General features: G+C 45.2%; 1 pseudogene; it reads right to left on the reverse strand.

Annotated features, from left to right (window-relative positions):
- Positions 1-2697: 2697 nt before the first annotated feature.
- On the reverse strand, positions 2698-2876 carry LOC120992977 (annotated as a pseudogene).
- Between the last annotated feature and the right edge of the window lie 10499 nt (positions 2877-13375).

A 13375-nucleotide genomic window follows, 5' to 3' on the forward strand; every position in this document is an offset into this window, starting at 1 on the left:
GTGTGGTATTTTTTTTGTGTGTCTGCCTCTGACACCAGCAATGCCATTTGCAACCTGTGCCAAAAGAAACTGAGTCATGGGAAGTCCAACACCCACCTAGGTACAACTGCTTTGCAAAGGCACATGATCTCAAATCACAAATGCCTATGGGATCAACACATGAGTACAAGCAGCACACAAACTCAAAGCCGCCATCCTCCTCCTGGTCCAGCATCTTCAGCCACGTCAACCACTGCTGTCCTCCTTGCCCCTCCTTAACCATCCGCCACTCCGTCTCTCGCCTTGAGCAGTTCCTGCTCATCTGCCCACAGTCAGGTGTCTGTCAAGGACACGTTTGAGCGTAAGAAGCCAATGTCACAGAGTCACCCCCTTGCCCGGCGTCTGACAGCTGGCTTGTTGGAACTCTTAGCCCGCCAGCTTTTACCATACAAGCTGGTGGAGTCTGAGGCCTTTAAAAAATTTGTAGCTATTGGGACACCGCAGTGGAAGGTACCCGGCAAAAATTTCTTTGCACATAAGGCAATCCCCAACCTGTACTCGATTGTGCAAAAGGAAGTCATGGCATGTCTGGCACACAGTGTTGGGGCAAGGGTCCATCTGACCACTGATACCTGGTCTGCAAAGCACGGTCAGGGCAGGTATATCACGTACACTGCGCATTGGGTAAACCTGCTGACGGCTGCCAAGAATGTAATGCGTGGCTCTGTAGAGGAGTTGGTGACACCGCCACGACTTGCAGGCAGGCCTGCTGCCACCTCCTCTACTCCTCCTACTCCATCCTCTTCGATAACCTCCTTGGCTGAGTCCTCTTCTGCTGCTGCGTCTTGCTCCACATCAACTGCAACCCCCAGCTCCCCAGGGGCAATTCCAAATCCCGGATACGACAGTGTCACGCCGTCTTGGGGTTGACTTGCCTGAAAGCTGAGAGTCACACCGGACCAGCACTCCTATCCTCCCTGAACGCACAGGTGGATCAGTGGCTGACGTCCTCAAGCAGGCCAGGAAGGTGTGTGGCCATTTCAGGCGTTCCTACACGGCCATGGCGCACTTTTCAGATATCCAGCGGCGAAACAACATGCCAGTGAGGCGCTTGATTTGCAACAGCCCGACACGTTGGAATTCAACACTCCTAATGTTCGACCGCCTGCTCCAACAAGAAAAAGCCGTCAACGAGTATTTGTATGACCGGGGTGCTAGGACAGCCTCTCCGGAGCTGGGAATTTTTTTGCCACGTTACTGGACCTCCTTTTGAGGAGGTGACAAACCTAGTCAGTCGCACCGAAGGCACCATCAGCGACATCATCCCATTTGTTTTCTTCCTGGAGCGTGCCCTGCGAAGAGTGCTGGATCAGGCCGTAGATGAGCGTGAAGAGGAAGAGGAAGAGTTGCGGTCACCATCATCACCACCAGAAACAGCCTTATCAGCATCGCTTGCTGGACCTGCGGCAACGCTGTAAGAGGAGTGTGAGGAAGAGGAGTCAGAGGAGGAATGTGGCTTTGAGGAGGAGGAGGAAGACCAACCACAGCAGGCATCCCAGGGTGCTCGTTGTCACCTATCTGGTACCCGTGGTGTTGTACGTGGCTGGGGGGAGAACAGACTTTCAGTGAGATCAGTGAGGACGAGGAACGGGACATGAGTAGCTCGGCATCCAACCTTGAAAACATCAATTTTTCTGGCCGCTGCTACAGCAGCGGCTGCAACAATACCTAATTTTTCAGGCATGCGTACATGCCTAATTTTCCTGCCTCTGGTTCTGCACTGTGGCTGCAAAAACAAAACAACAAAAAAAGGCACATACATGTGTCAATTCCTCTTCGTGATCGTTACCTTGTTGTGGTGAAAGGGCTTGCGTATCACAATGAAGCGATCACCTCTATGAGTGTGTTGGCAATGGCAATGTTGGCACACCCCAGATGATAAGGTCGTTGCTTCATTGTGAACAGAGCAAAAGCGATCGGCTGGATAATTTTGAATAGAAAAAACATTAATTTTCTTTGTGATCATCTAAGGTGACAACAATGGGCCCACACTGCAGAATCCTTGTTTTCTGGGTCACTAAACTGTCACTGAACTACCTCACCTATGGTCTACGACCATAGACTTTGAAAAACCCCCATCGCCTGCAATCTCCCAAACGTGCGCACAAGCACAGTCATCACTACACCAAGATTGACGCATAGAGGAATAAAATTTATGTCATGAGTGTGTCAACTATTGACAACGCTTTGCGGTTGTCTAAAATCTATTCCATACACTGGCCCCTGATAGGGGACGTAACAGGGATTAAACTGATAGGAATAGTACTACTTAACATACCACTCATATCTAGTGGCACAGTACATTGCACGGCGCACGCGCAGTGCCCCAAATTGGAAGTAGGAGGGCCAACCAAGCATCTTTTTCCATCTCCCGGTTCCTAAAATCTATTTCATACACCGGACCCTGATAGGGGACGTAACAGGGATTAAACGGATAGGAATAGTACTACTTAACACACCACTAATTTCTGGTGGCACAGTACATTGCAAGGCATACACGCAGTGCCCCAAATTGGAAGTAAGAGGACCAACCAAGCATCTTTTTTCATCTCCCGGTTCCTAAAATCTATTCCATACACGTCCTCTGATAGGGGACGTAACAAGGATTAAACTGATAGGAATAGTACTACTTAAACACACCACTCATATTGGGATTGCACAGTATATTACATGGCGCACGTGCAGTGCCCCAAATTGGAAGTAAGAGGACCGACCAAGCATCTTTTTCCATCTCCCGGTTCCTAAAATCTATTCCATACACCAGCCCCTTATAGGGGACAAAACAGAGATTAAACTGTTAAGAACAGATTTATTTTTTATTTAAAAAAAAAGAGGATAGCTTCTGCGGAGCTGGGTATTTTTTGGTCGCGTTACTGAACGCTCATGCGCAATGGCTGTAGGCTCATGCGTCCTTTTGTGGAGGTGACAAACCTGGTCAGTCAAACCCAAGGCAACATCATCGACCTCATCCCATATGCGTTTTTTCTGGAGCGTGCCCTGCGAAGAGTGCTGGATCAGGCCGAAGATGAGCATGAAGAGGAAGAGTTGTGGTCACCATCACCACCAGAAGCAGCCTTGTCGTCGTCTATTACTGGACCTGCAGCAATGCAGAGAGAGGAGTCTGAAGAAGAGGAGTCAGAGGAGGAAGGTGGCTTTGAGGAGGTGGAAGACCAACCACAGCAGGCGTCCCAGGGGACTTGTTGTCACCTTTCAGGGACCCTTGGTGTTGTACGTGGCTGGGTGGAGGAAGAGACCTTCAATGTGAGGACAAGGAACGGGACATGGCTAGCTTGGTATCCAACCTTGTGCAAATGGGGAGTTTGCGGTTATGCCAATGGACTGTTTGCGGTTGTTTGCGGTGCGTTAAACGGGGAGTTTGGTCTGTCACTGTGAAGCGGGCGTAACCCTTACACTACCTGATCGATACATCATACCTGATGTTTTAAAGCACGTTATTCCAAACAATTTAGGAATGTTAGGTGATTTATGCCCTTTATGGATTAAAACCTGACTCTGCGTCAACTACGTCATTTTCCATGGGAGTTTTGCCATGGATCCCCCTCCGGCATGCCACAGTCCAGGTGTTAGTCCCCTTGAAACAACTTTTCCATTACTATTGTGGCCAGAAAGAGTCCCTGTGGGTTTTAAAATTCGCTTGCCTATTGAAGTCTATAGCGGTTTGCCCGGTTCGCCCGTTCACGAACATTTGTGAAAATTTGCGTTCGCCGTTCGCAAACGGAAAATTTTATGTTTGCGACATCTCTAATGTCTATGCGTTCTGGACTTCAGGCTGTAATGATTTGCAACAAAGTATTAAAAAGTGAAAGTTTGATTTATGATTATTATTCTGTCTCATTACTTTTGGTCCCTTAACAAGTGGGAGGCACATATGCAAACTGTTGTAATTCCTACACCGTTCACCTGATTTGGATGTAAATACCCTCAAATAAAGCTGACAGTCTGCAGTTAAAGCACATCTTGTTCGTTTCATTTCAAATCCATTGTGGTGGTGTATAGAGCCAAAAATGTTAGAATTGTGTCCATGTCCCAATATTTATGGACCTGACTGTATATATGTATATAGATATGCCCCATATATCTATATGCATATATATATATATATATTTATATAAACCTAAATGCGGTCAGCATGTACCCCAACTACGGGTGCCCCCTCACCAGTCTAATCTCCCTGCAGGCGCATACCAGCGCGCCTGCAGAAGAGAGATGCCGCCTAGATAGCTGGCCAGGTGCGGCCAAAGACAAGGGATCAATAATGATCCCCTGCCCTTTGATAAGATATCCAGAGGTATTTCCACGTACCTCCAGGAGATGCGCGGCCCCTGGAAGCGTGCGCCAGCCCACATGGAGTTGGCTGAAGGAGTGCGTGCGCACGCCTGCAGCACGGGAAGTCAGGAGCGAACGCGGCCGGGTTTAAATAACCCGGCAGCGCAGCGCTCAAGGAGTTAACCCAGCAGCCACAGGAGGAAAAGCGCACTCAGCGCTCAGAAGGAAGGTTAACTCTATAAACCCCCAGAAGAGAAGGAGAGCGCAGGCAGTGCTCAAAGGCAAGAGGAGAGCCCCCCCCCCCCCCCCCCAGGGAAGAAGGACAGAGTGCGGGGAAGGAAGATGGAGGGAAGAGACCCCTTTGAGATGGGAGAAGAGGAGCTGTGCGGCCTGAACAGCCCCTGGACCTGGATAAGTGGTGACCACAGACCAATTCTCAGTTCCTATGCTTCCTGGCTGATGTTTTGGTCATTTTTGAATGCTGGTGGTGCTTTCACTTTAGTGGCAGCATGAGGGTGATATGAGGGCCCGACGTCCACAGGTGGGGGTTGTGCTTACAGCCCAACACCATGCAGGACGTTTGGCATTTGCCAGAGAACACCAAGATTGGCAAATTCGCCACTGGCGCCCTGTGCTCTTCACAGATGAAAGCAGGTTCACACTAAGCACATGTGACAGACGTGACAGAGTCTTGAGACGCCGTGGAGAACGTTCAGCTGCCTGCAACATCCTCCAGCATGACCTTTTGGCATTGGGTCAGTAATGGTGTGGGGTGGCATTTCTTTGGAGGGCCGCACAGCCCTCCATGTGCTCGCCAGAGGTAGCCTGACTGCCATTAGGTACCGAGATGAGATCCTCAGACCCCTTGTGAGACCATATGCTGGTGCGGTTGGCCCTGGGTTCCTCCTAATGCAAGACAATGCTAGACCTCATGTGGCTGGAGTGTGTCAGCAGTTCCTGCAAGACGAAGGCATTGATGCTATGGACTGGCCCGCCCGTTCCCCAGACCTGAATCCAATTGAGCACATCTGGGACATCATGTCTCGCTCTATCCACCAACGTCACGTTGCACCACAGACTGTCCAGGAGTTGGCAGATGCTTTAGTCCAGGTCTGGGAGGAGATCCCTCAGGAGACCGTCCGCCACCTCATCAGGAGCATGCACAGGCGTTGTAGGGAGGTCATACAGGCACGTGGAGGCCACACACACTACTGAGCCTCATTTTGACTTGTTTTAAGGACATTACATCAAAGTTGGATCAGCCTGTAGTGTGTTTTTCCACTTTAATTTTGAGTGTGACTCCAAATCCAGACCTCCATGGGTTGAAAATTTGATTTCCATTTTTTTATTTTTGTGTGATGTTGTTGTCAGCACATTCAACTATGTAAAGAAAAAGTATTTCAGAAGAATATTTAATTAACTCAGATCTAGGATGTGTTATTTTTGTGTTCCCTTTATTTTTTTGAGCAGTGTATATATATAATATGTCCATTGATATAAATATATATAATTATAGCAATTATAGACTGTAGATGTGTAATTGTTTTAATAAATTCCTTTTATTATTCAAAGTACAGCGTATAGTCATTTATTGTAGTAGTCGCCTTAGTAGTAACATAGTGAATGCACTTAGTTCAGGGAATTAGGTAAGGCAACACAGTTAGTTTCTTTTAAGGTATAAATAGGCGGAGTCATCAATAGACGACTCACACCTATTTATGAATATTAATTATTGAGATTACCCAAAATATCAATAATTAATATCCCCTTTTACACCTGGAGTCGGCTAAACGACTGAAACCGAGGCAGGCCAGATGGTCTTTGTTTTTCAGAAGATTTAATTTCATTGTCAGTTACTGTCCTGGGGTTAAGAACGTCAAGGCAGATACCTTGTCACGTAGTTTTCCTGGAGGTGGCGATTTTGAATATCCGAGTCCGATACTGTCGGAGGGGGTGGTGATATCTGCTCTATACCCTGACATAGAGGTGAAGGTGTTAGAGGCTCAGGGAGACGCACCGGAGTCTTGCCCCTCTGGGAAATTGTTTGTTCCATCAGAGTTGCATCATAAGGTGTTTGAGGAACATCACTGTATGGTTCTTATGGGATACCCTGGGAGTAGATCCACTGCCGACCTCATCTCTCGTAGATTCTGGTGGCCGGGGTTGCGTAAGTGTGTTGAGGACTATGTGTCGGCCTGTAGTATCTGTCACGCTACGGTGACACATACTCGACCTTCTGGATCTCTACTTCCTTTGCCCATACCGTCCATGGAATCACTTGTCTATGGATTTTATTACTGATCTGCCAAATTCGTCTGGAAAGACAGTTATTCTGGTGGTAGCTGATCGTTTTAGTAAAATGGTGCACTTTATAGCATTGCCTGGCCTACCTAATGCTAAAAGACTTGTGCAAGTGTTTGTTGACAACATTGTGAAACTTCATGGCATTCCCTTTGACATGGTCTCGGATAGTTGGACTCAGTTTGTGTCCAGAAACTGGAAGGCCTTCTGTACTGGGGGTACAACTGTCTTTTTCTTCTGCTTTTCATCCTCAGATTAATGGACAGACAGAGCACACTAATCAGAGTCTGGAGACTTACTTAAGATGTTTTGTCTCTGAGAACCAGGAGGAATGGTCCTCGTTTTTGTCTTTGGCAGAGCTTGCCATAAACAATCGTAGACAGGAGTCCACTGGTAAGTCGCCATTTTTTGGGGCATATCGGTTTCACCCACAATTTGGCACATTCTCTGGTTCAGATACTTTTGGTATCCCTGAGGAGGAGCATTTTTCATCATCATTGTCTTCTATATGGCGGAAAATTCTAAATAACTTGATGAATATGGGCAACAAGTATAAATGTGTGGCTGACAGGAAACATATGAATGGTCCGGACCTAAGTGTGGGTGATTTTGTGTGGCTGTCCACAATAAATATTAAGTTTAAGGTTCCTTCTTGGAAGTTTGGTCTAAGGTTTATTGGTCCATATAAGATCACTGCCATTATTAATCCTGTAGCTTTTCGTCTTGAACTTCCTCGGGCTCTGAAAATTCAAACTGCCGTCCACCCGCTCCTGTCATGGTGGACGGCAGTTTTGAATTCCGGATCGCCAAGATTATTGACTCTTGAGTTCTCCGTAGATCTCTTCAGTATCTTGTTCACTGGAAGGGTTATGGACCAGGGGAGAGGATATGGCTACCGGCATCTGACGTGAATGCCAGTCATTTGGTGAAAGCCTTTCACAGGTCTCATCTGGATAAGGTTGGTCCTGGGTGCCCGGAGGTCACCTGTAGAAGGGGGGGTACTGTCACGGACGTTTCCGTGACAGGTGGCAGGAGATTGGTGAGACTGGCAACACGTGGTTTGATCTGACATGTTTTCTGTTTGGATCAAATGACATCTGTGTTGGTTTTGGTGCTTGCCACGCCTTCTTTCCCCGGGTGTGCCTATTATAGTCATTTAACCTTCTCATTTATTGTTGTTTCTCCCACTATGCTATGCAGTTTATAGCTTCAGTTTGAGTTGTGGATTGCTGGTGTGTGGATCTCGGCTGAGTTCCTGGTGCTGCCATTTCCACTTGAAGTTAAGTGTTTTCTTTCCCTTTTGTATTTTGTTTGGGTTATTTCATGTTGCATTTCCCTGTCATTTGTATCAAGCCCCGAGGGAGATTCCTGTTCGTCTTTCCTTTTGGAGGAACTGGTTGTCTCAGTTCTGACATTAGTACCAGCGTCCTATAGGGTGAGTTAGGACATTAGGTATTCCTGTGTATGAACTCACCTACCTCTGGGGTCTGTTCATACTGGTAGTTAGTCAGGACTTTGATTAGGGTTTTACTAGGAGGTGTACATCTCCTTTCCCTAGTTTCCAGGCCTTATTCCCACACCCCTTTCACTCCTATGTTTGGTGTGGTGTCTCCCTCCCACGTCCGAATGTGACAAATATATGGTATATTTCAACGTCTAATTAGGCTCTAAGTCGAGAAAGAAACGTCTATAGACAAATATTTCAGATATGGAGCTTACTTTAGAAAATATAGTCCATTAGATACAATGGCTTGCTTATACTTGGCAGAGAGACCTCATTCCCTGTATGCCTGCTATCAACGGTAATTACAATTTCTACCCCAACAGCAACCAAGTAAAATTAACAGGGCATCATAATAGCATGCACCTTTTTCAATCATTGTTATGCCTGATCATTTAACACTGCACATTGCTTTTATAGGCATGAACTAAAACGACGATCCAGGATTGAAATATTCAAGGTCTTCTGAAGCATTATATGAAACTGTTAGAAAGATAACAACATTGGAATTGACCTACATTATTTTCCAATTATTTTTAGCCATAAAAGTATTCCCAAGTAATTTCTGGGCTTAATAAAAAATAAGTGGTAGCATTGTAGCATATATAAAAGAGAGGGGGCACACAGCAAATATCAAAATTTGCCCCCATTGGGTCTCTGTTTTATCCTCAATGCCCTTTCCACAACCCTTGACCCAACTGCCCATCTTCTAACAATGTTGTTCCTCTAAAGATGGGATTTCTGAACAGGTTTCACAATTCAGTATCGGATGAGGAAGAGGATGGTATCAACAAGGTTTGGACCCTATGTCTCCAACAGTTGTATGGTCTTCCTCTATGAAAACAATATTGTGACCATATTAGATGCTGCTCATTTGTCCTGTAAACAGATATAACTAAAGGTGGCCACACATGTTTCATTTAAATTGACTCACCGATTTCAGCAGGACCCACCGACTCGTTAACTGGTATGAAATGTTTGACCATGTTCATTATGTCAGGGAAAAAAGGATATATAGAGTTTCACCATACCCTATCTTTTTATCAAGAGAAATAAGCTACTACCAGAGATGTCTGGCATACATTTGTTCCCCTCTTCCCACTGAAAATACATGCATTATCAGCCAACATGGGCATGCAATGGCAAAAGGAGTTAATTAGGAATAGTTGTTCAGCCGAATTATATTTTTAACAACTAGTTTTACTCAAGAATGTACTGAAAATTTTGCAATTAAAAGGGGTTGGCCCATCTTATATATTGGGGGCATGTCTGATACGTGTGATAAGTGTGGGTCACATCTCTGGGACCTGCACCTATCTCTAGAATAGAGCCCGCAAAGTGCAGGAAAACAGACCTTGCATTCACGACCACTTTCCATTCATTCCTACAGGCGTGCCAAAAATAGCCGAGCGTTGTCCTTTGCTATTTTTGGAAGTTCCGTAGAAATTCATGGGAAGCACACCGCATAAGCGCAGCCACCGCTCCATTTACTTCTATGGGGCTGACATAAATAGGCTATTTTCAGCGGCCATCCCATAGAGATGATTGGAGCATGCTGGGATAGGTCAGAAAACCCATTAGGAAGCTAATGAAACCAAAAGGTTCTGCATGTAAACATCCTGCCAGGATGGAGTGCTGTTAAAGGGGATGTCCGGGTTCAGAGCTGAACCAGGACATACCGCCATTTTCACCCAAGCAGTCCCCCTGACTTGAGCATCAGAGCAGTTCATGCTCCGATGCTCTCCTTTGCCCTGCGCTAAATCGCGCAGGGCAAAGGCATTTTCAGGAGTTCCGGTGATGAACTGGTCTCTGCATGGGGCTGCCAGGAAGCACGGTGATGTCACCGGCACTGATGGGCGGGCTGTAGCGCTGCCCTAGCCAGTAAAACGGCTAGGGCAATGCTAAAGCACGCCCATCAGAGTCGGTGACATCACCGAACACACTGCCCGGCAGTGTGTAATAGTAAGCAAAAGAGCCCGTGCTCTGCACGATCTAGCGCAGGGCAAGGGAGCGCATCGGAGCATGAGATTCTCCGATGCTAACATCAGGTGGGCTGCCTGGGTGAAATAATGGGTATGTCCGGGTTCAGCTCTGAACCTGGACAACCCCTTTAAGCAGCAAAGTCCCCATGTCTGGATGCTTAAGTACAAGTCAGCTAGAGAGGCGTAGTTTGAGGAAGACTACTTTAAGGAAACACTTTGGCCTATCAACTACCTGTACAGCCGTGAAACCTGTAACATCTGTGGAAAGTGCATGCTAAGAACTGTCCTGATCGGTTTGCATTTGGATTCTTCAGTAAAGAACTGTTCTGCTGCACAACTGTCTCATCATTGCTTCCTGCACTACTACTACACTGCAATTTGTTGGCCTCACAAACCAGGATCCTGCCTTGCACCTCGAAAACCTTCAACATCTAGGGCCCCTCAACCATCATCAGGCAGGAGAGCCAAAGAAACAGAAGTGTGCCCCGACGGGAAAAAATGTGTGTCCTTGCACATCACTGCACAAGCCCAGGGAGCTTCAGGACTGAAAGTAATACCACTACTCCCATCCGGCCACCCACGCCTCTGCAGTATTTATCTTGGGACCACCCTAAGTATACATGATTCACATATGAACACACTGTTTAATTTATTTATGTCTTCCTCCATCCTGCAGGTCTGCGGAGCCTGTAGGCAAATCCACCCCTGACTCGGCCACAAGTATGTAGTAAATGCTCCACTAACCATAATAACAACCCAATAGAAATCTCCATTTCACTTATGATTCATGATATTTGTATGACGGTCCTGGAAATATTTCTTATTATTGTCGTAACCTACATAACCGAGAGGTACTCAGCACCGATAATGTCTCCCACGACAGTGCCAGTGGACAAGGCACAAGTCATTCCCGAGCCGAATACCTGCACCGACTCGCCACAAGCCAGTGCGTTGGAGAAAAAAAAGCATGCCTCATTTACAAATGTAATTTCAATTGAAGATACTCTTCCAATCTCCTTTCATTTGGTTCTCAATTGAACGGGCTCCCTGTCTTTTGATAGTATGATTAGACATTGCAAGAGCTGTTGCAGATTAGTCAAGCACAGAGAGACTAAATTGGGAAGGATGTTTTATCAGGGAACGTCACAATATATGAGACCAGATGTGTATGCTCCGAGCTGTTCTCTCAAATTACTGTTATGGAATAATTTAGCCGTTTTGATTCTCACAGATTACTGCTTCCACTGATCATGCTGTCAAAATCCAAGTGAGCACTTCATTCCGCTCTTATATATGCCAGATCTGTTTTGCTTTCATAATGAGCAGATATTACCACTGCACAAAGAGGATAAAGACATCAGCAGTGATAGATAGGAGGGAGATTAAATGGGATCTTTATGACTTCTTCAACCATCAGTTTTGACTGCGCGATAAGACGAGTCAAGTTGGCCACTGATTTGTTCTTTATTGGAGCCAATATTAGCATGAGCTTAGTGCTGCATCGGCTGATAACATCTATTTAAGGTGGAATCGGGTTTTACAGCATGTGAGTGTTGGAAATACATGGAAATACACGGTGAAGAAGAGCATTTAGACAGCAAGGATGGTTCATGGGAATGAATTTCAATTAAAAGGGAAAAAATGTAACAATTTTGCAAATTTTTTATCACATTTACAAGGGTATTTCACATTGGACAACCTATTTTAGGGAAAAGGTTCTTCTAATAAAAGGCAGGTCATGGAGTACTGGGAAAAAGAAGAGATGAGGAAATCAATTTGAAATTTATTGCTTTCGTTACGAATTTCACCAAAAATTTTAATCCAAAACGTTTGTGCTTCGTTTTCAACGGATCAAGATGGTGCCACCATTTTGCAGGTCAGAAGACAGAGAAGAAGACATCTTTCACCAAAAAGGTGGTTCATTTTTTATAAAAAAAAAAAATCTAAACAGGCGGTTTGTTTTCCTCGGCTATCATCCGTTTACCCATAGCTGTCACTGTGACATTAATAATACCCATAGCTGTCTTGCCATTAAAGAGTTTGAAAGGGGTTGGATACAGTCCTAGGGGACCTTAGGGCAAACACATGTCATTTCAGAGCAATTGGGGAACTTTCAATTTGGGTTACATTTACTACCACCCAAATCGAATCCGACAACTGATTTGTACAAATCAGACCCAAAACCGAATTTAAAGAGAAGCAGAAAATTGTTGTTTCCCTGCAACACCCCTGCAGGTGAAAGTAAGCATTACACAGCAGTACCTATTGAACTGAATGGAGTGTGCACGTATTGCATGGATGTTTTGAGTCCTCCAAGATGAGACATGCTCTGTGTAGCTGCTTTGGTTGATGAAGGAGTTCTTAAATGGGGATACCCCACCCTCTCTATTAGTGTTGAGCACGAATATTTGAATAGTGAATTTCTATCGCAAATATCGCCAATTCGAGAATTCGCAAATATTTAGAATATAGTGCTATATATTCGTTATATATCGAATATTCTGCTTTTTTTTTCCCATCTGAACACATGATTCCTCTCTGCTTCTTGCTAATGGGACAATGAGAAGGAAGCAATGTCAAGTTCACAACAATACTTAGTGCACCAATCAGTAATCTGTAGTCAGACCTGCTAAAATGTGAAGTTGCACGTAGTGCGAAAAAATATTCTAATCACTGCCGATTAGCGCAATCGAGATTATCCTGGAGCACTTGACTCTATCTGCATATAAAGCTATTGTAATGTTCTGCCGTGCCAACCATTTTCTCCAGTCTCAGGAAACTTTTAACAGCTTGAAAAATGTAACCAAAGTGACCCATGCCTGTATTTCGCACTACGAATTAGCATTACGCGTTTTTCACATTGCCGATTTTTCGCATTCAATAAAATAATCTCGAAATCTCAAAATTCGCGAATATATGACGAATATTCTACAAAATATTTGTGAAATATCACAAATTCGAATATAGCCCCTGCCGCTCATCACTACTCTCTACATTAACTCAGAATTTCCTAAAAAGGTGGACTTTCTAGAGTAGTCATAGCATATAGTGACATAGAGGCCAAATAAATCTGCCCATACTGGATGCATCTGCTGATGATCTGTGTCTACAGCATTTTCATTTTTTTATATTATTGAAATAGAGAGGGCATATTGCAATGGCCTAATAAATAATTGAAGTAGGAGTAAGAACTTGATTTTGGTTTCTTTGTCCCTAGTCACCAGACTTAACCTGGCATACAATGCAGCCAGTTTTCACTGTATAG

This window comes from Bufo bufo, chromosome 2 (genome assembly GCF_905171765.1).
Source record: "Bufo bufo chromosome 2, aBufBuf1.1, whole genome shotgun sequence".
Lineage (NCBI taxonomy): Eukaryota > Metazoa > Chordata > Amphibia > Anura > Bufonidae > Bufo > Bufo bufo.